The 21,323-nt window shown below is 37.1% G+C and overlaps 1 long non-coding RNA gene across 11 annotated transcripts in view; it reads right to left on the bottom strand.

Annotated features, from left to right (window-relative positions):
* LOC118531880 (uncharacterized) overlaps window positions 1-21,323 on the bottom strand; it is a 431,257-nt gene that overhangs the window by 63,576 nt on the left and 346,358 nt on the right. The window contains exon 8 of one of the 11 annotated variants that reach the window (XR_013441435.1): window positions 19,589-19,721. The exons of the other annotated variants lie outside the window; for them this stretch is intronic. This is a non-coding gene — a long non-coding RNA (uncharacterized LOC118531880). The remainder of the gene's footprint in view (window positions 1-19,588; window positions 19,722-21,323) is intronic. 11 annotated transcript variants of the gene reach the window in all.

Genomic DNA, 21,323 nt, shown 5'->3' with positions numbered 1-21,323 from the left:
TGAAAACATCTAATTCTATTGTGCTACCCACTTAACTTCCTTTTCTTCAGTTTCTCGATATTTCCAACAGAGAGGATGGTATTTAGAAGTGGTGAAATTTCGCAATAAATGGACAATGCAATTGTAAGAAACATAAGTTCACCACTAGCCCACAGATTTCTTCATGTATTCTTCTCTTATAAAGTTTATTCCCAGTACAAATTCAAGACTTCAGATAAATAACTGAGGTGGTGATATTAAAAGGCTTCTCTCAGCTTGACCATGACATATAAACTGAATACTGTAGTTTTCAGACAAGATTGAGCAGAGCCATGGGTGTTCTGTAGAGTCAGCGAGGGGCAGGTGGAAAGGGGATATTTGGGAAGAATATACCAATCACCCTCCTGCCAACCAGAGTGAGTCTATTTTTTTTCTTCTTTTACAGATTTCCATGTAAGATTACATTTGAGGAAATAGGCCTTGCTATAGGAAGAACAATACCAGTGGTTACAAAACAGAAACAAACAAACAAAAATCCTTGAAATGTACTGATCTGAGAGATGAGTCAATCACATGTCCTGAGCACTATAAGGACTAAAAGAGGTTTAAAAAATCTCTATCACCTAGAAGTTTGCTCTCAAGTTGTGGAGAGAGTGACATCAACATGCAAATTACTATACTATATGGTAGAGAAGTCAGTACAGCAAGTGATGTTAACCAAAGTACTGCAGTGAATTAAAGGAAAGTGGGAAGACGTCTGGATGAAAGAACAAGAGAGTTTTCCGGACTGATGGTTTCATCATGGAGTTCTGAAGGTTTGATGGGATACTGATAGGCACAAATAGGAAGATGGCATATCTGTCAATTTATTTAAAATCATTTCATGATGTCATTATCTCCTGCATTCTGAGCTGTTAATACAAAAGGAACTGAGCTGTTAATATGTAAAGCATTATAAGGTCTCAGTAAATAATCAAGTTTGATCACAACACAAGAAATGTTCACTTTTTTAACAGACACTTTTTAATAGCTCTCATTATTATGCTCACATGATATGCTATACACATTACTGCAGGGAATCAAGGGGAAAGCATTCAGGGATCACTTATGCACTATGGAGGATCATATACGTCAATTTGGAAAGTTTGTACTTATTCTACAAGGCAACAGGAAACCAGGAAATTTTAGTTCCAGAGAGCAGTATGTCCAGAATGCGAAAATAGAAACATTTACCTGGTTTGGAGGGTTGTGGGAGTATGGGACTGGCAGAGCAAAGAAGCAGGTCCAGAAACAAGTTGGAATAGTATTATGACATTCTAAAAGAAAATCAAAGAGGGCTCCGCCAAGCGAAAAGAAGCAAAACACATGAGAGGTGTAGGTACAAAAATAGGGTTTGACTATACTGAAGAAATGAGGGAGACGTTAAGAGTCAAAAAGGCATCCAAGCACATGAGACTGGATGAGTAAATAAAGGATGGGAAAGTCAGAGAGAAGAGAGGAGATCAATTAAGGTTTTGTCCAAACGCATCTGAACTTAATTTTCCTGTATTTCATCGACTTTGTACCAGAAACCATCAAAAATTGTAGGTTACTTTAGCAAATCACAGAAATGAGTACACTCAAGAGCCATGGCTAGACTACATCAAATACCAGAACCAAAGTATTTATACCACCCAGTAATAATGAGGGCTAAGTCACTGCTCTCTCTCAACACTAACATAAGACATACATTGTAAAGCACAGTGGATAAGTAAGAATAAATGAAAATCCATTTCTTTACAGAGCCAGCCCTACACAAAACCTAAACAAATGTCATGACCACCTCCCCAAAATTTGTCCACTCTCTCCAAGAGTTTTTCATTCTTTTCTTTTGAATCCACTCCTGTTTTCTATCCCTTCATTGTCTTACTCCCAGCAGATGGTCAGTTAATCATGAATCAAATAATTAAAAAGTGCCCACTCCTAAGATAATATTCATATTTAAAGACTCTTAAAACCAAAAAGCCTGTAATCCCCTGAAAATATAACTCTAATAGTGAGTTCACTGCTCCCCAGCATCTTTCCAAAATGCCCAGGAGGCATCCAGACATGACTCTGCCACCCAGAAAGCTTCTGCAATTACTATAATCTATTTGGACAGAGAAGATAGGAAAGAAAAATGGAGCAATGAACAGCATTTAGAAATCAATGCATGAATAAATGGAAAAGATAACATAGGTTTTAAAACAGGTCCACACTTGCATGCCATACCAACATGACAGGAGCCAGGCAAGCCTCAGTGATGGCTCTATATGAATTAGCTACAAGAAGTCTTACTCAACTCAACTGTTCAATCACGATTCCTTGATTCTAACACTCAGAGCCACTCGTCCCACTTAATTGCACTCACGAAAAGGGAATATGCTTATTGCATATTTGAAAGTTGCTAAGAGAGTAAATCATAAGAGTTCTCACCACACACACAAAAATTTCTGTAACTATGTATGATGAAGGCTATTAACTAGACCTATTATGGTGATCACTTCATAATACATACAGATATTGAATCATTATGCTGTACACCTGAAGCTAATATAATTGTTACGTGTCAATTATACCTCCATAAAAAATAAAGTTTTTAAAGGAATAGACATATTTTGAATAAAGAAATTGTTTTCTTTTTTAAATGTTGTATTCTAACTAGCATATTGGATCTCAAACCTCAATCTCCAAATGTAGTTTATATTTACGCAGAGAAAAAGAAGTGTCCTCACCTTGCAACATTAACTGCAGAACAGTTTAGCTACAATAGCTAATAAAAACCACTAATTCCTAAAAGTTGTGAGTGAGTCCCATACTCTGCTATTGGTCATTTAACGAACATTTGATGAATTCCCACATTACTCAGGCACTGTGGTAGGTGTCTGGTTCATATCACTGAGCAAAGCAGGCAGACACTTTCCCTCATGGAACCGACATTCTATCTGAGGGAAGACACAGTAGACATGAATATGAGTGCATTATAGTACGTTAGCAGGTGACCTATGCTATGGACAAAGAAATAGCAAAGCAGGGTAAGGAACTTAGGAAGTACAGGTGAAGAAAGAGAAGTGATTTTTAAAGACAGGTGAGAACCACTAGGAAGAGCAAAAGCTGACTTTCCTGTGAAATCATGCAAACAAAATGTTCTCTCACACCCCAGATCCAAGTTCTGTCCTGGGTGGTCAGATTTCCTTCTCTCCTGCATGACTTCAAAAATTTTCTTTCCCTGAGGCTCTAAGCCTGATGTGTAATCTTCAAACTCATGCAAACATGAGTATTTTACACATTCTGCCTTTCTTTATTCAAACTGAAAGATTTGAGGGTAAACTCCCCCAGATTGAGTACATTTTCATGCAGCCAATTTAAAAATTTTTCTGTTTCCTGAATCACTAGCCTCCAAACCATTTTCACTATACAGTCAACACCCTATCAGGGCCCCAAATTATATAATTTTAAAATTTTCTGCATCTATTCTATTCTATTATGGCATTTAAAAATAGGCATCAAATATAAATTAAAGGACAATGAGATAAAAATAAATAGAAATGCTGATATTTTCTTCCCAAAGCGATGAGGACACTCACTTTTAAGACCACAGGACTAATAGGGTCTGTATGCACACATGTAATCATACTACAGTTTAACCATTATAATAAAATAATTATTTTACATGCAATTTAAATCAAAGCACTCAGAGTGCCACAAGGGGCTGAGAATAACATTACATGTGAATATCTCTCTTCATATGCATATATAAAATTTTGTAAGCTCAATTAAGTAATCACCATTAGCCCCTTTTATTATTCCATCAATTCATCCAGTGCTAAATAATAATCCAAATTTTACAATACAATTCTTTTCTATAAGGATCTAAATCTCAAGGGATGCCAAAAGCAGAGCAATGGCCTACAAGAAAAAACAAAACATAGTATGTTTATCATTACACATATCTACCTGTAGAGAGAAGTAATGAAGAAATACAAGACTTAAAATTGGATGAAACAGAAAGCGTACTCACTCAGAGATGGTTGTGCAATTCATCTAGAATATTTACTCAACTTCCTAGAGCTTCCAAAGAAAGAGGGCTCCACTTCCATTTCCTTCTGCCTGCTATGAAGTTTTCCATTCTCCTCCATAACTGCCTTCATTAAAAAGTCTCCCCTAAGACATTATAAAACTATAAAACACAACTTGGATTTCTGAACAAGACAAGATAGCATAGATCCATTTGTGCCCACTCTTTGTCCTGGAAATAACAAGAGGTCACTAAAGGAGATTTCAAATAGTTGGTAAGAAGACAGGGAACTGGTTTGGGACCTGAATACTGGAGGAGCAACATAGCAGCACCAAATGAAGAAGGTGACCCATGCTCAGCATTTCCTGACCCCCAACCAGCATCAGAAGACAGCTGGGGGAGGGCCATTCCTCCCCCAGATGGAACCCAAATGAATACCAGGTGAGCTAGGCCAGAGCAGCAAGGGGGATAGATTGGAAGAAGCACTCTCCTTCTGGCGGAGACTCTGAGGCTACCACACAGTACAAGCAAGAGACACCACACAAGCAGTCTGATTGTGGAAGTCTCTTTGTCCCCATGGTCTTGCAACTCTCCTCCAGAGGGCACCTGTATAGGAATTCCACCACAAGAAGCAGCCCAGCCTGGGAACACTCTCTGTCCCCGTCAGAGGAAAAGATCCTGTCAGACAAGCACCTGGCCAGAGTAGCCTCTGCAAGCCTGAAACTCCTCTCCACACTGGGGACACCAGAGTAGGTGGGGAGGACCACCAGAAGAGACCTAAGCACACAGGCAGCAGGGCCTTTGTCTCTAAAAGCCTAAAATGCCCATCCTCTGTCCAGAGACATTGGAGCATCTGGGAGGCCCTTTATGTGGATCATGCCATAGTAAGTTCTGACTCAGGAAGCCTTTTTATTCCCAGAGGCCCTGTGGGGTTTTTCTTGTCTTACTTCAAGACAACCAATGGTCCAGACTGGGGGAACCCATTTTGCTTCCTCAGACAGCACCATTTGGGGCCAGTGGGAGCCCAAGAAGCATCAGATAAGTCAAACAGACTAAAATAATATGATAAAGGCTTCAAAATTTAAATTCAGTGGAAACACAGACCACAAAGTAGACCTGGAACTGCATGCTAAATATAAACAGGTTCACTTTCTGCTAAAATAAATGATTGTAAAAAGATCTTAAAGTCCTCTAACATAAGATAAAAATGTCCAAGCAACAAATGAGAATGACTTGTCATGCCAAGAACCAAGACAATAAGACCTTGCATGAGTAAAGACAACCAAACAATGCCAACACTGGAATTAATCAGATATGATTATCTGACAGAGGTTTTAAATCAGCCATCATAAAAAGACTTCAAGATAAATTACAAATTCTCAGGAACATATAAAAAAAACTTATCAAAGAAGTAGAAGTTACAAAAATAACCAAATGGAAATTGTATAAATGAAAGATACAAAATGGGAAAAAAAAGTCACAGAGTAGGAACGACAGAAGATAAGAATCAGTGAACTTAAGGACAACTCAATGGAATTCATGCAATCTGGACAACAGAGAGAAAATTAATTGAAAAAGAAATGAACAGAGCCCTAGGGACCTGCAGGACAACAACAAGAAATCTAACATTCATCTCAACATATTCAGAAAAAAGGTAGAAAAGAATGGAGCTGAAAGACTAATCAATGAAATAATGGCCGAAAGCTTCCTAAATGTGGAAAGCGACACAAACCTGCAGATTCATAATGCTCAGCATCTCAAAAAAGGATAAACCCAGAAAAACCCACACCAACACACACCATAATTAAATTTCAGGAAAAGAAGGACAAAAAAGAAATCTAGAAAGTAACCAAGTAGAAATGATGCATACCTATAGGGAAACACCAAGCCATATGTTAGTGGATTTCTCTAATAAAACTATGAAGGATATGAGGAAATAAGCCATACACATAGAAAGAACTGTCTATCACAAATTCTATATTTGGTTAAACTATCCTTCAGGAATGAAGAGAAAATAAAAGCATTCATAGATGAAGAAGAAAACTAAAAGAATATGTCACTAGCAGATCTACTCTTAAAGATTGGCTAAAGAAATTCTACAAATAGAGAGGAAGTAATAAAAGAATCTTGGAGCATCAGGATAAAAGAAAGAAAGATGAAAAGAACTGAGTATGTACAAGAGACCAACCTTGACTTCATGAGCTCTATATATCATATTTGTTGATTGAAACAAAAATGATAATACCATTTGATATTCATGAGAATGGTATTTAAAAGTGGGGAAGGCCATAAATGGAAATAAGGTTTCTACACTTCACTAAGATAATACTAATAGGCTGTGATAAGTCATTCATTCATAGATAGATAGATAGATAGACAGACAGACTGACCCAGAAAACAGAGACACTCAAAAGCACTAGAAATAAATTAATATGTAATCTTAAAAAATGCCCAAGTAACATAGAAAGTCAAGAAAAGAGAAAGATAAACAAGAACCAGAAGAACTAAAGAAAGCAAATAAGAAAATGGCAGACTTAAGCATTGACATATCATTAATTACCTGAAATATACATGGCCTAAATAGACCAATCTAAAGACAAAGACTGGCAGAGTGAATTAAAAAAATGAGACACTATTATGTTGATTCAAAGAAACTCACTTCAAATGTAATGCCACAAATATGTTGAAAGTAAAAGGATAAACAATGATATACCATGCAAACATTAATTTAAAAAGGAAGGACTGACTATATAAATATCTGATAAAATAGACTTCAAAGTAAAGAAAATTCCTAGGGACAAAGAAAAACATAAGGACATTACATAAGGGAAAAGGACCAATCCAGCAGCAAAACATAATAATCCCAAATATGTACACACCAAATAACAAAGTCTAAAAAATACATGAAGCAGAAACTGATAAAACAGAAAGGAGAAATGAATATATCCACAATTATCGTTTCAGACTCCAACACCTCCTTCTCAGAAACTGATAGGACTGAGACAGAAAATCAGTAAGGCTATAGAAGATATGAACAACACAATCAAACAGGACCTAAATGACACATTTAGGACACTCAACAATAACAAAATAAATGTTTTTTCCAAGTGCCCATGGAACATTAAGATAAACCATATCTTGCAATTGTAGAAAGAGAAATTAAAGAAACGATTCCATTTACAATAGCACCGAAAACCATAAGATACCTCAGAATAAACCTAACCAAAGAGGTAAAGGATCTATACTCTAGGAACTACAAAACACTCATGAAAGAAATTGAAGAAGACACAAAAAGATGGAAAAATATTCCATGCTCATGGATCGGAAGAATAAACATTGTTAAAATGTCTATGCTACCCAGAGCAATCTATACCTTCAATGCCATCACGATCAAAATTCCAATGACATTTTTCAAAGTGCTGGAACAAACAATCCTAAAATTTGTATGGAATCAGAAGAGACCCCGAATCGCCAAGGAGATGTTGAAAAAGAAAAACAAAGCTGGGGGCATCACGTTGCCCGATTTCAAGCTATATTACAAAGCAGTGATCACCAAGACAGCATGGTACTGGCACAAAAACAGACATACAGACCAATGGAACAGAATAGAGAACCCAGATATGGACCCTCAACTCTATGGTCAAATAGTCTTTGACAAAGCAGGAAAAAACATGCAATGGAAAAAAGACAGTCTCTTCAATAAATGGTGCTGGGAAAATTGGACAGCCACATGCAGAAGAATGAAACTCGACCATTCTCTAACACCATTCACAAAGATAAACTCAAAGTGGATGAAAGACCTCAATGTGAGACAGGAATCCATCCAAATCCTAGAGGAGAACATAGGCAGTAACCTCTTTGACATCACCCACAGCAACTTCTTTCAAGATACATCTCCAAAAGCTAGTGAAACAAAAGCAAAAATGAACTTTTGGGACTTCATCAAGATAAAAAGCTTCTGCACAGCAAAGGAAACAGTCAACAAAACAAAGAGGCAACCCACAGAATGGGAGAAGATATTTGCAAATGACACTACAGATAAAGGGCTGGTATCCAAAATCTATAAAGAACTTCTCAAACTCAACACCCAAAAAACAAATAATCAAGTCAAAAAGTGGGCAGAAGAGATGAACAGACACTTCTCTGAAGAAGACATACAAATGGCTAACAGACACATGAAAAAATGTTCATCATCATTAGCCATCAGGGAAATCCAAATCAAAACCACACTGAGATACCACCTTACACCAGTTAGAATGGCCAAAATGGACAGGGAAAGAAACAACAAATGTTGGAGAGGTTGTGGAGAAAGGGGAACCCTCTTACACTGTTGGTGGGAATGCAAGTTGGTACAGCCACTTTGGAAAACCGTGTGGAGGTGCCTCAAAAATTTAAAAATAGAGCTACCCTATGACCCAGCAATTGCACTCCTGGGTATTTACCCCAAAGACACAGATGTAGTGAAAAGAAGGGCCCTATGCACCCCAATGTTCATAGCAGCAATGTCCGCAATAGCCAAACTGTGGAAAGAGCCGAGATGCCCTTCAACAGATGAATGGATAAAGAAGATGTGGTCCATATATACAATGGAATATTACTCAGCCATCAGAAAAGATGAATACCCAACTTTTACATCAACATGGATGGGATTGGAGGAGATTATGCTAAGTGAAATAAGTCAAGCAGAGAAAGTCAATTATCATATGGTTTCACTTATTTGTGGAACATAAGGAATAACATGGAGGACATTAGGAGAAGGAAGGGAAAAATGGGCAGGGGGAATTGGAGGGAGAGATGAACCATGAGAGACTATGGACCTGAGAAAAAAACAGGGTTTTAGAGGGGAGGGGGGAGGGGGGATTGGTTAGCCCGGTGATGGGTATTAAGGAGGGCATGTACTGCATGGAGCACTGGGTGTTATACGAAAACAATGGATCGTGGATCACTACATCAAAAACTAATGATGTATTGTATGGTGACTAACATAACATAATAAAATTAAAAACTACAAAAAAAAAAAGAAAAGAAAAGAAAAAAAAGATAGACCATATCTTGAGTCATAAAACAAAGCTCAACAAATCTAAAAGTATTGAAATAATAGATTGTGTTCCCTAACTAAAATGCAAAAAAAAAACCCAAAAAACAAAAACCAAAAAAATAAAGACAAAAAGAAAATCTCTAAACATGTGTGAATTAAACAACACATTTCTAAATGATCCATAAGTCAAAAAGGAAATTTTAATAAAATTTTAAAAATAGAACTTAATAAAAATGAAAGCACAACATATCAAAATATGTGAAATGTAGCTAAAGCAGGGATGAGAGGGAAATTTATAGCACTAATGTTTACATTAGAAATAAGGAGGGGTGCCTGGCTGGCTCAGTCAGTAGAGATCCAACTCTTGATTTTGTGGTTGTGAGTTCAAGCCATGTATTGGGTGTAGAGATTAGTTAAAAATAAAAATAAAAAATCTTTAAAAAAAGGAAAAAGAAGGAAATATCTGCCTTAAACTAGAAAAAGAAGAGTAAAGTAAATCTAACACACAAGCAAAAGGAAGGAAATAATAAAAATAACAGTAGAAAGCATTGAAATCAAAAACAGTAAATCAATAGGATAAAAAATCAATGAAACAAAAAGGTGGTTCCTTGAAAAAAAAAATCAATAAAATAGATAAATTTCTAGCAAGATTGAAAAAAAAAGGTCACAAATCACCAATATTGGAACAAAACAGAAGAGATATCACTACAGCCTACAGTTATTTATAAAAGAGAATACTACAAATAATTTTATAATCATGGAGTTGACAACAAGAAGAAATGATCAGTTTCTTAAAACTCACAAATTACCACAACTCAACCAAGAATTAAATCATCTGAATAGTCATATAATGTTTAATGATACTGAAATTGTTATATAAAAGCCCCTGAGAAAGAAATCTTCAGTTCAGATGGGGTTTTTTAAAAGATTTTATTCATTTACTTGTCAGAGAGAGAATGAGAGCAAACACAAGCAGGGGGGAGCAGCAGGCAGAGGGGGAAGCAGCCCCCTTCTGAGCAAGGAGCCAGATGTGGGACTCTATCCTAGGACCCTGGGGATCATGACCTGAGCTGATGGCAGACGCTTAACTCATTGAGCCACCCAGGCATCCCAGCTCAGATGGTTTTAAAGGAACAAACAAAGAAGATCAATTTTATACCACCTCTTTAAGAAAATAGAAAAGAAAAAATCTTCCCAAATAATTGCCCTATACCAAAAACAAAGGCAGTACAAAAGAAACAAACAAACAAAAAGGAAACAGGAGCGCCTGGGTGGCTCAGTTGGTTAAGCATCTGTCTTTGGCTTAGGTCATGATCCTGGGAGGGATCCTGCTTCTCCCTCTCCTTGTCCCCTCCTCCCCGCTCATGCTCTCTCTCACTATCTCTGTCTCAAATAAATAAACAAATAAGTAAAAGGAAACAACAGATCATTATCATTCATAAATTTAGATTTAAAATTCCTCACTCTCACATACATAAATCAGCAAAATGGACCTAACAATGTATAAAAACAGATCTTGAACTACTTCTGGTCCCCTCCGAGGTCTGGTTGCAGTCCCTATCTCTTGAAAGAGTGTGCATAAGTCAGCGATACAGTCAGTTTGGGTCCTAATAAGATTATCACTACAGCAGTATGGTGACAAATATCCAAGTCTGTGTCAAATCATAAATTGGCTTTTCCATTAAAGTTAATCTTGCCATAGTCATTCTAAATGTCTATTAAAAATACATACAACTACTTATTATAGGATGAAGACAATATTTCTACAGCATCAAATAATGGATGTACCTGATATTCTCTCTTTGCCTCTCCAGACCACACTTGATTCTTTTCTATCATGTTAGGAACCTTTGGAGACCGACCTGGCCAGACTGCATTTCTCTGGCTCCCTTGGCCTCTGTCTGCTCTTGAGTTGGTCAATGATAGACACTAGCAAGACGTCAGTCAGTGGAGAAAGAGAGAAGTATCTCTCTCTCTGACTCCCTTCCTGCTGGAAAGATTTCTTCACTGAAGCACAGAGCTGTAGTCAAAGGCTATCTGGAAACTCTACAGATTCCAAAGTCCACTCTCTCCCTTTGTTCCTGTAGCCCTAAAAGTGTCAATGTTTCCTTGTTTCTGCCTGTCCTAAAGATTTTTGTCATTGCTTTCAGGTGAACCTCAACTCTGACTGCAACTTCCAACTAGCTCCTTAAACTCTAACCAGCTCATTAAGTTCCCCTTACTGTCCCCATTTGAACGCACCATCTTATTTCCTGAAAATGATACCGACGCCTACAGAGCTGCTAGATTAAGACAGTCCTTCAATGATCTATCACTAAAGTGCCTAAGGTAGGAGGGTGACATGTTTTCTTTCCTGACTCTAAGATCATAAATACAGAAACATCCACAGGTGCCACAAGATCAGGTAAAAAATAATTGTAAAAAAAAAAAACAACTATTCAATACAGAAATCTTTTGCACTGCTACACACTAATAATGAAGTAGTAGAAAGAGAAATTTAAAAATCTCCCATTTACAATTACACCAAAAAGAATAAAATACCTAGGAAGAAACTTAACCAAGGAGGTAAAAGACCTGTACTCTGAAAACTATAAAACACTGATGAAAGAAATTGAAAATGACACAAACAAATGGGGAGATAATGCATGCTCATAGATTGGAAGAATTAATATTGTTAAAATGTCCATACTACACAAAGGAATCTACAGATTTAATGCAATCCCTAGCAAAATACCAACACCATTTTTCACAGAACTAGAACAAATAATCCTAAAATTTGTATGGAACCACAAAAGATTCCAAGTAATCAAAACAATCTTGAGAAAGAACAAAGCTGGAGGCATCACAATCACAGATTTCAAGCCATACTCCAAAGCTGCAGTAATCAAAACAGTATGGTATTGGCACAAAAACAGACACATAGATCAAGAGAACAGAGTAGAGAGCCGAGAAATGAACGCACACTTATATGGTCAATTAATCTACGACAAAGTAGGCAAGAATATACAATGGGGAAGAATCAGTCTCTTCAACAAATGATTCTGGGAAAACTGGACAGCTACATGCTAAACTGGACTGTTTTCTTATATCAAACACAAAATAAACTCAAAATGGATTAAAAATGTAAATGTGAGAACTGAAACCATAAAAATCCTAAAAAAAACATAGGCAGTAATTTGTTTGACATTGGCTGCAGAAACATTTTTCTAGATATTTTTCCTAAGGCAAGGGAAACAAAAGCAAAATTAAACTAGTGGGACCACCCCAAAATAAAAAGCTTTTGCACAGTGAAGGAAACCAACAACAAAACAAAAAGGCAACCTACTGAATGGGATAAGATATTTGCAAAGGATGTATCCAATAAGTGGTTAATATCCAAAATATATAAAGAACTTACACATCTCAAAAACAACAATAACAAAAAAACCCAAACAATCCAATTAAAAAATGGGCAGAGGACCCTAAAAGACATTTTTCCAAAGAAGACATACAGACGGCCAATAGACACATGAACACATGCTCAAAATCAACTAATCAGCAGGGAAATGCAAATCAAAACCACAATGTCATCGCCTTACACCTGTCAGAATGGCTAGAATCAAAATGACAAGAATTTTGTCATTGACAAAAATGTTGTCAAGGATGTGGAGAAAAAACAACCTTGTGTACAGTTGGTGGGAATGCAAATTGGTGCAGCCACTGTGGAAAACAGTGTGGAAATTCTTCAAAAATTTAAAAATAGAATTACCATATGATCTACTAATTCTACTATTGGATATTTACCCAAAGGAAATGAAAACACTAATTAGGAAAGATATATACACCCCTTTGTTTATTGCAACATTATCTACAACAGCCAAGATATGGAAGCAACCCACGTGTCCATCAATAGATGAAAGGATTAAGGTATGTGTGTGTGCGTGTGTGTGTGTGTGTATAACAGAATATTACTTAGCCATATAAAATAATGAGATCTTGCCATTTGCAATAACATGGATGGATACAGTGGGTACAATGCTAAGTGAAGTAAGTCAGAGAAAGATAAAAACCATATGACTTCACTCATATGTAGAATTTAAGAAACAAAGAGAAAAAGAAAGATACAAACAAAACACCACAGACTCTTAAATATAGAGAACTGGTGGTTACCAGAAGGGAGGTGGCTGGGAGGGGATGAGTGAAATAGATAAAGGGGATTAAGAGTACACTTATCATGATGGGCACTGAGCAATGTACAGGATTGTTGAATCATTATATTGTATACCTGAGACTAATATAACACTGTATGTTAATTATACTTCAATTAAATATATATATAATTTTAAATAAAAGACATAAAGAGGTCCTTCCTAAATGATTGTATATAGCATTGTGTATGGATGGGGTGATTAAATACTGAAAATGTGTCAGATCCCCAAAAGTAAATTCAATTCACTTCCAATAAAAAAAATACCAGAACTTGAGGGGTGAGCAAGTGGCTAAGTCAAATTTTTAAATAAAAACCAAAAAAAAAAAAAAACTATTCAGATACTTTTTCCTTACTTTTTATATAATTTTGTAGGTATTTCAACCAATAGTCTTGACATAAAAAAAGGGGTTTCATATCCCAATAATTACCCAGTGGGATTCAACAGATATCTAGAAAATGAAGGAATCTTGAAAATCAACTAGACAGTCCTCCCATTTTAGAGTTGTATAAATAAATCCAAGAATGATTATGTCATTTATCTAGACTCATAAAATTAGATGACAAAAGTAGAAATAGAAACTAAATTTTCTAATTTCAATCCAATCGAATTTCTCATAAACCATGCTATCTCTTGAAAACCCTACTTTTCAAGGAAGCACAGTTTTGAGCACATACTGCTGCAAATCTAGCTTTTTCTCCTAAATCTATGTGTCCTTATATCTTTATACATACTATAAGTGTATATGGGATACGCTTTAGAGGTAACATTTTGATGAACAAATGTCATACCCTAAGCAGCCTGGAAACAAGAATTCACTTGTAGATATTGACAAAGGTCATGGCTACCAGGGGCCCAGCAAATAGCATTTTTGGAAATTACCAAAATAAAAACTGAGTAATTCAGTTATTTCTAATAAATCTCATTAACATGTTGGTTACATTCCTTTGCATTAATTATCAAATAAATTCTTCTACACAACCATTAAGTTTCCATAGATCCCTAAATGTCCGTGTTTCTGATGACCAGACTCTTCGTGGCTTATACAATTATCATCAGAACTCCTCCAGACAGGCTCATATGTCATCCACAAACTCAGCCAATTATCACATACCATATGTCAATATTTCTGCTTATATGTCCTAAATGTATTTTTAAACAATTTTTGTTTGGAAGCTAACATGACTATCAGACAACATTTAGGAAATCTCTCCTTTCCTTTGGGCTTTATGCCTGTGTTTATAGATGTCCTTCCATAATTGAACATAGAGGGGGAAAATGTACTTTTTATGGTAGTCATTTTTTCTCTTTTCCCCCCATTTATTCATCTGAGAACAGGAAATGAAAAAATGTGAGCAATGGAGTTGAACAAACTATAAACTACATCTATTTCTGGCAGGCAGCAACCTATCTATGGTCTTCACAGTGGTGGGGGACATACTCACTGCTTGTTTGCCTTTTGCTTAGGCCAGGATTTCATGTAGTATATTTCTCTAACGTGACAGCAAAGTGCACAAAGACAATATAGAGAATAAAGCAGATGCCAACAGCAGGGTGAAACCAAACTAATCGGATAATATTGCTATAATTTTTCAGCCTTTATTTTTTTCTTACAGGACTAAGCTTGCTCTGAGTGAAATCTATAGATTTTCAAATCCTATTGACCACCCCCAAGTGAGAAGCCACAATATTCCATGAACACGGGGGGACCCATCAGCTGCAGCTCTGACTGAACAGAGAGTGTTGTTAGGGAGCAAAAGGAGGCAACTCTGAGGAAATACGTGATGGGCCCCTAGATATAGGTATTTGAATGAAAGTTAGAAGAAATCTTTCTGACAGTGTGGAATACTGTTGGGCATCCTGAAAACTCAAACATCCATACTCTGTACTCAATTATCAACTTTGGTATTACTCCAATAAGATAGAAAAACAGGAAATAAGGGACATACAACTTTCACTGGAGGGAAATAACCATGAAGGCCTAAAAAGAAGAGTGTCTTGAGGGGGTAAGGGTACAGAAAGGAAAACAACAGGGTGCAAAAGGGCTATTTCACCAGTTTCCCAAGATGGACTGGATCTGGTTCTGAGCCCAGAGAAAAAGAAAAATGCACCTGCTCTGTTTACTCCTTCTAAACCAAACTGGCCAAAATTCAGGGGAACACCGTTAAGTGCAACCTTTCAGCTTTGAGAACAAAGAAAGAAACTTCTTTGAACCAGCATTTGAACTTAACTACCATGTTAAACACTGCTTCTATGGCAAAGGAGTTCAAAATGGCTTACAAATGAACTTTTGGAACAAAACTTTCCCAGGTAAGAGATTTCCTATAAAGAGGCAAAGGAAAAAAAAACAAAAAGATTATCCCAGGAACCAATTTTGATAGGTCTAGGAAAACCTATAAAGTCTGTAGAAAGAGACAAGTTAAAATTTAAAATTTCTCCAAGCCACCAAATCATACATCTTGGGTAAAATAATTTTAGTCCTAGATAGTGATGCATTAGCAAAGTCTTTATGCCATATATTAACTTAAACCCTATCATTCAATGAATACCACCCATGTGTGTGACTGCATTTGAATTTATGAAACCTGATCCTTTGTTTATCAGTAGGTAGTGAGGCCAGAGAAGTGAGGTTTGAAAAATAAATTGTTTAAGTGAGTAAATCATTTAAAGTGTGATTAGCTCTTCCAATTTTAGCAATAGCCTCCTTATCCATCATGATGACAATCAAATCACTGACCACCTGAGTTCCCTATTTTAAAGTATCTTTGGGATTGCCCTGAAATTACCTTCTTTTACTTAGTTGTCAATTTATTCAATGGTTTATTATCTGCTTCCCCTGACAAGAGTGTAAATTCCATGAGGGGCAGGGCCTTCAGATGATTTACCACTATATCTCCAGTACTTAGAATAGTACAAGACATGGAGGAGTTGTTGAGGGAATGAATGAATCATACAATAAAATGATTTTCCTATATCCATCTTATTAAAAAAGTATAAATGCTAAAGCTACTAAGGGGATATTTGAACCTGTGGTTAATCTGTTAGGATAATCTCAATTCTAATTACTTTCAACTATCAACTTAATCATTAGCCAGTAAATTTACTACCAATATGGTAACCATCTCCATCTTTACAAAAGCATTAAGGTTCAATAATGCTATTCTAAATATAATCTTAGAAGGTAAATATTAAGGAAAGTAATTCCAAGCCATTAGGTTAACTATAGGCCAACACCATCCAACAGTAGAAAGCTCTTGGCTTGAGACTCAAGAAACTAAGATTCTAGTCTAAACATTTACTTACTACTTGTGGGAACTTGTGTAGGCCATTTGACCTCTCTGAGCTAAAGCCTCGTCTGTAATACGTCAAGATTGGATGTGATTGCCAAGACCTTTGCTAGCTCTGAAAGCCTATAAGGTCAATAAATTGAAATGATTTGCTAGAGGAAAACTGTACCGTGCATATATACATACTAATAACAGAGAATACATATAGTTTTTACTGAGGGCCAGACATTCTTCCAAGCACTTAACATCAACTAACACACAAAATATTCACAAACAAGCCTATAAGCTAGCTTCTGTCCTCTTCATTTGAGAGAAAGAGAAACTGAGGCCAAGACATGTTAGATCACTTTCTCAAGGTTCAAACAGATACATATGCACAGCTAAAGACATCAAGCGATCTGCCCTCTGCCTGCTATCATCCTCCAGTCTACCTCTTCTGACATCTTTGCACTCAAGCCCCTGGACTTCTGTCCGGACTCCAAGGACACAAACTTGTTGCTGTCTCAGATCCTTGGCACGAGTTGCTGCTCTCTTTGCTTGGAGGGTTCTTTCCATGGCTGGTTCCTTTTCTTATTTGGGTCTTATAGCAAAGCTCATTGGCCCGCCCTGATCCCTCTAACCAAAGTCATCATGACACATAACCATTTCTTTTCTTCCCCGTATCTACAACCATCTAAAATTATCTCATTGCTTATTAATTCATTCATTGAGTATCTCCTCCTGAAAGTAGAATATAAGTTCCACAAGCACAGGGATTTTGATTTGTCATCACTGTATCTCCAATACCTAGAATAATAGTGAGAACAAAGTAGTTATACTAATTAACTACAGGAAAAAATGGATGAGGGAATGAATGATAAGCTAATAAAAATGACTCTCCTATACTCATCCTAGTTACTCAAAAGTATGAATGCTAAAGCTACTCCCAGGATACAATGAATCTCTGCTATGCCATTTAAGTAAGATTTTCAGACAAAGGAGAATTGAGTTTACTGATGATATTTAGTACCCGCATTTCTCAGAATTTCTGCTTTACTGTCAACTCCTATCAAAATAATTATGTAAACATCTCATTTTTTTATTAAATGAGTGTGTTCATTTCAGAGAGGAGTTCAGATCTTTTTCTAAATCGCCCAAGAAACTGAGTGACAATATGAGTCATCAAAAACATTAAGCCCACAGAATCTAACACTTCCAAGAAACCTTAAATTTTATATTAAAATTTCTATGCATAAAGAGCACAGCACAAGTGATGTGCAGAGACAGAAGCAACAGCAACCAGGTTTCATGTCCTCTCTGGGGACGGTGGTAAAATATCATTTTCTCAGTATAGAAAAAGGGGAAGGTGAACAAGTCTTGAGCATGGTCTGCCTTTGGGGGTGACTTAAAGAACACAGGAAGAGTGCAGCTGGGTGGCTCAGTCGGTTAAGCGTCTGTCTTGGGCTCAGGTCATGGTCCCAGGGTCCCGGGATTGAGCCCTGCATCAGGCTCCCTGCTCAGTGGGGAGCCTGCTTCTCCCTCTGCCCCTCCCCCTGCTCATGCTTTCTCTCTCTTTCTCTATCAAATAAATAAATAACATCTTTTAAAAAAAGAACATGGGGAGGCCTAGACTGGAAGGGCATGCAATAGGGAAAGGTCAAAGCTTTCACTGTCCTCAAATTCTCATGCTCACTTCCATCAATTTTTTAAGGTAGCTTTAACAATCCATATGAAATACTAAGAAAAGATAAAAACAAAGAGGATAAAAAAAATGGCACCAAGGGAAAATGACAACAGAAGAAATTCCCTGAGGCCAGGACTGAAGTGACTACACAAGCTGCCTGCAGAGCAGGACCCCTGGACCCTTGCTAGATCACATACTGACCCTACCTTTTCCAGCATCCAGTGCTAGGAGGGCCTTGGGGGGCAGAGCCAGGAAGTCTGGGGTTCAGATGTAGCTAGATCAGGTGCATTCTTCATAGCACGGATGGGCAGTGTGGCCCAGGGCAGGCACTGCTTTCAAATCTAAGAGAACGTCCTCCGTGGGTCCTCATACAGAGGACACTGAGCAATGAAAGAAATCCAACAGCATCCTTACACTAAATGCAGCAGCATGTTTCATAAGACTGCTTCATATAAAATTACTCACTGTGGGCTGGGGCATTGTACTAAAGAGGCAATTCAATCAAAATAATGATTTGAGGGGCCAACAGCAGTAAGCGATCAATTAACGCACTTCTGGCTGGACCACATACGCTTCCAGTGGGGTGTGTCTACGTGTGAGTGTATGTGTGCAGGTACTCACATGTTTATAAATATCCTTTGTTCGTGGGAATGCAAGCTGATGCAGCCACTCTGGAAAACAGTACGGAGGTTCTTCAAAAAGTTGAAAATAGAGCTACCCTACGACCCAGCAATTGCACTACTGGGTATTTACCCCAAAGATACAAATGTAGGGATCCGAAGGGGCACATGCACCCCAATGTTTATAGAAGCAATGTCCACAATAGCCAAAGTATGGAAAAAACCTAGATGTCCATCAACAGATAAATGGATAAAGAAGATTGGTATATATATACAATGGAATATTATGCAGCCAACAAAAAAATGAAATCTTGCCATTTGCAACGACGTGGATGGAACTAGAGGGTATTACGCTAAGCGAAATAAGTCAATCAGAGAAAGACAAGTATCATATGATCTCACTGATATGAGGAATTTGAGAAACAAGGCAGAGGATTATAGGGGAAGGGAGGGAAAAATGAAACAAGATGAAACCAGAGAGGGAGACAAACCATAAGAGACTCTTAATCTCAGGAAACAAACTGAGGGTTGCTGGAGCAGAGGGGGGTGGGAGGGATGGGGTGGCTGGGTGATGGAATTGGGGAGGGTATGTGCTCTGGTTAGTGCTGTGAATTGTGTAAGACTGATGAATCAAAGACTTGTACCCCTGAAACAAACAATACATTATATGTTAATAAAAAAAATAATAAAATAAAATAAATAAATATTTTTTGTTCAAGTGAGCTTTCCACAGAACTGGAGCAGCAGGGACCTTAGGGTAGCATTCCCTGAGAGTTACCTGGAATGCTGGTATCCTGCGTTGTGCCTCAGCTTGGAACAATAGGTCTAAATTGGGATGGACTATCATTCTTGTAGGAAAGTTGAGGTGTCGGCCCAACAGCACATACAGTGAATAGAGATCCTCTCAGTCCCTAAGGGAAAAGTCAAGAAGCTGCTCAGGATACAATTTTGAAAATACAGATGAAGGGACCAACAGCTCCCCAAAGTTCACCAGCAGGAGGTACATGGTTGAAACAAATGAACCTGAAAATTATACACACAGGTAAATCAATTATGCATGTCTTTTGCCATTTTTTTCTTTTAAGTCTCAGGAAAGCACCTCCAGAATGGTTCATCTTGAATAGCAGGTCATTCTCTGTACAGTAGAGGAGAATTGATTACAAAATATATACCTAGAGAACTAAATAAGTTCATGTACTGCATATGATCAAAAATTATAAGGGGTGCCTGGCTGGCTCATTCCGTAGAGCATGCAACTCTTGATCTCGGGGTTTTGAATTTGAGCCCCATGTTGGGCGTAGAGATTACTTAAAAATAAACTTTTTAAAATTATAAGCCAGTTGTATGACATGGATAGTTTTCAAAAAATGATGACTTTTGTTTTAGAGTGGGTACACCTGAGCCCCTCTGCTTGGCAAGAAATGATGTGGCCAGGGGCGCCTAGGTGGCTCAGTCAGTTAAGCATCTGCCTTCAGCTCAGGTCATGAGCCCTGCCATCGGGCTCCCCATTCAGCGGGGAGTCTGCTTCTCCCTCTGTCTCTCCCCTGCTCATGCTTGTGCATTTTCTCTCTCAAATAAGTAAATAAAATCTTAAAAAAAAAAAAAAATGATGTGGCCAGATGTGTATTCAAGGCATTGTCGGCTCATGGTACTTATACCATGCACTTCCGAAGAAAATAAGTGTACCTCTCTATTCTCTGCTTTGTTGTAATACTCTATGAAAACATAATATGCAGTTTAATATTTAATATTAATGTTTAATTTCTGTACTCATATATAAATCCACATACAATATATTAATGTAAATATATTATAGTAATTCTTAAATATTTAATATACAATTTTTCAAAACAGACCCCCTAAACTCTTCTGTAGGAATCTCACAGAGGACACAGTTCTTTATATTATTCTCTTAATGAGGAACCTGGCAAAAAAATTCCTTTCTGGGATTAGTACACAAAACAATTGTACCTCTTGAACAACTGGTCTATTTTTAAACATAAACTCGGTGAACTATGGAATTGTCCAGGTTACAATTTTTCGGTTAATTGTTAAAAAGTTTACTGCTGACTTTTTGGTCTATTTATAGCAAGTGTGTAGGTTTTTATAATATGCATATAATATTTTTGTCATTGTTTATCATTTAAAGTTTAAATTGTTTTTAATTTAATTTACTTTGAGTGATGTTTTGCTATATTTTCTTGGTGTGTTTTAAGTCTGCTTTAAATCTACAATAGTGGAATAGACTTCGCTTGCCTGTTTTCTCTTTATATCCAATATGGGATTAAGTAGTCTGCTTTATTTAAAAAAAAAACAACAACAACAACAAGGGGCGCCTGGCTGGCTCAGCTGGAGAAACACGCCACTCTTGATCTCGGGGTCAAGAGTTCAAGCCCCATATTGGGTATAGAGATTACTTAATAAAACTTAAAAAAAAAACCCACAAAATGTGGTGTACTTTTTAAATCAGATAACTAATAATCTAATCAGTGGAAGATCTGGAGGGCAAGAAA

The sequence above is a fragment of the Halichoerus grypus genome, chromosome 9 (assembly GCF_964656455.1).
Source record: "Halichoerus grypus chromosome 9, mHalGry1.hap1.1, whole genome shotgun sequence".
NCBI lineage: Eukaryota > Metazoa > Chordata > Mammalia > Carnivora > Phocidae > Halichoerus > Halichoerus grypus.
Note: the sequence above shows the minus strand (reverse complement) of the source record. Positions and strands in the feature narration are given on the sequence as shown.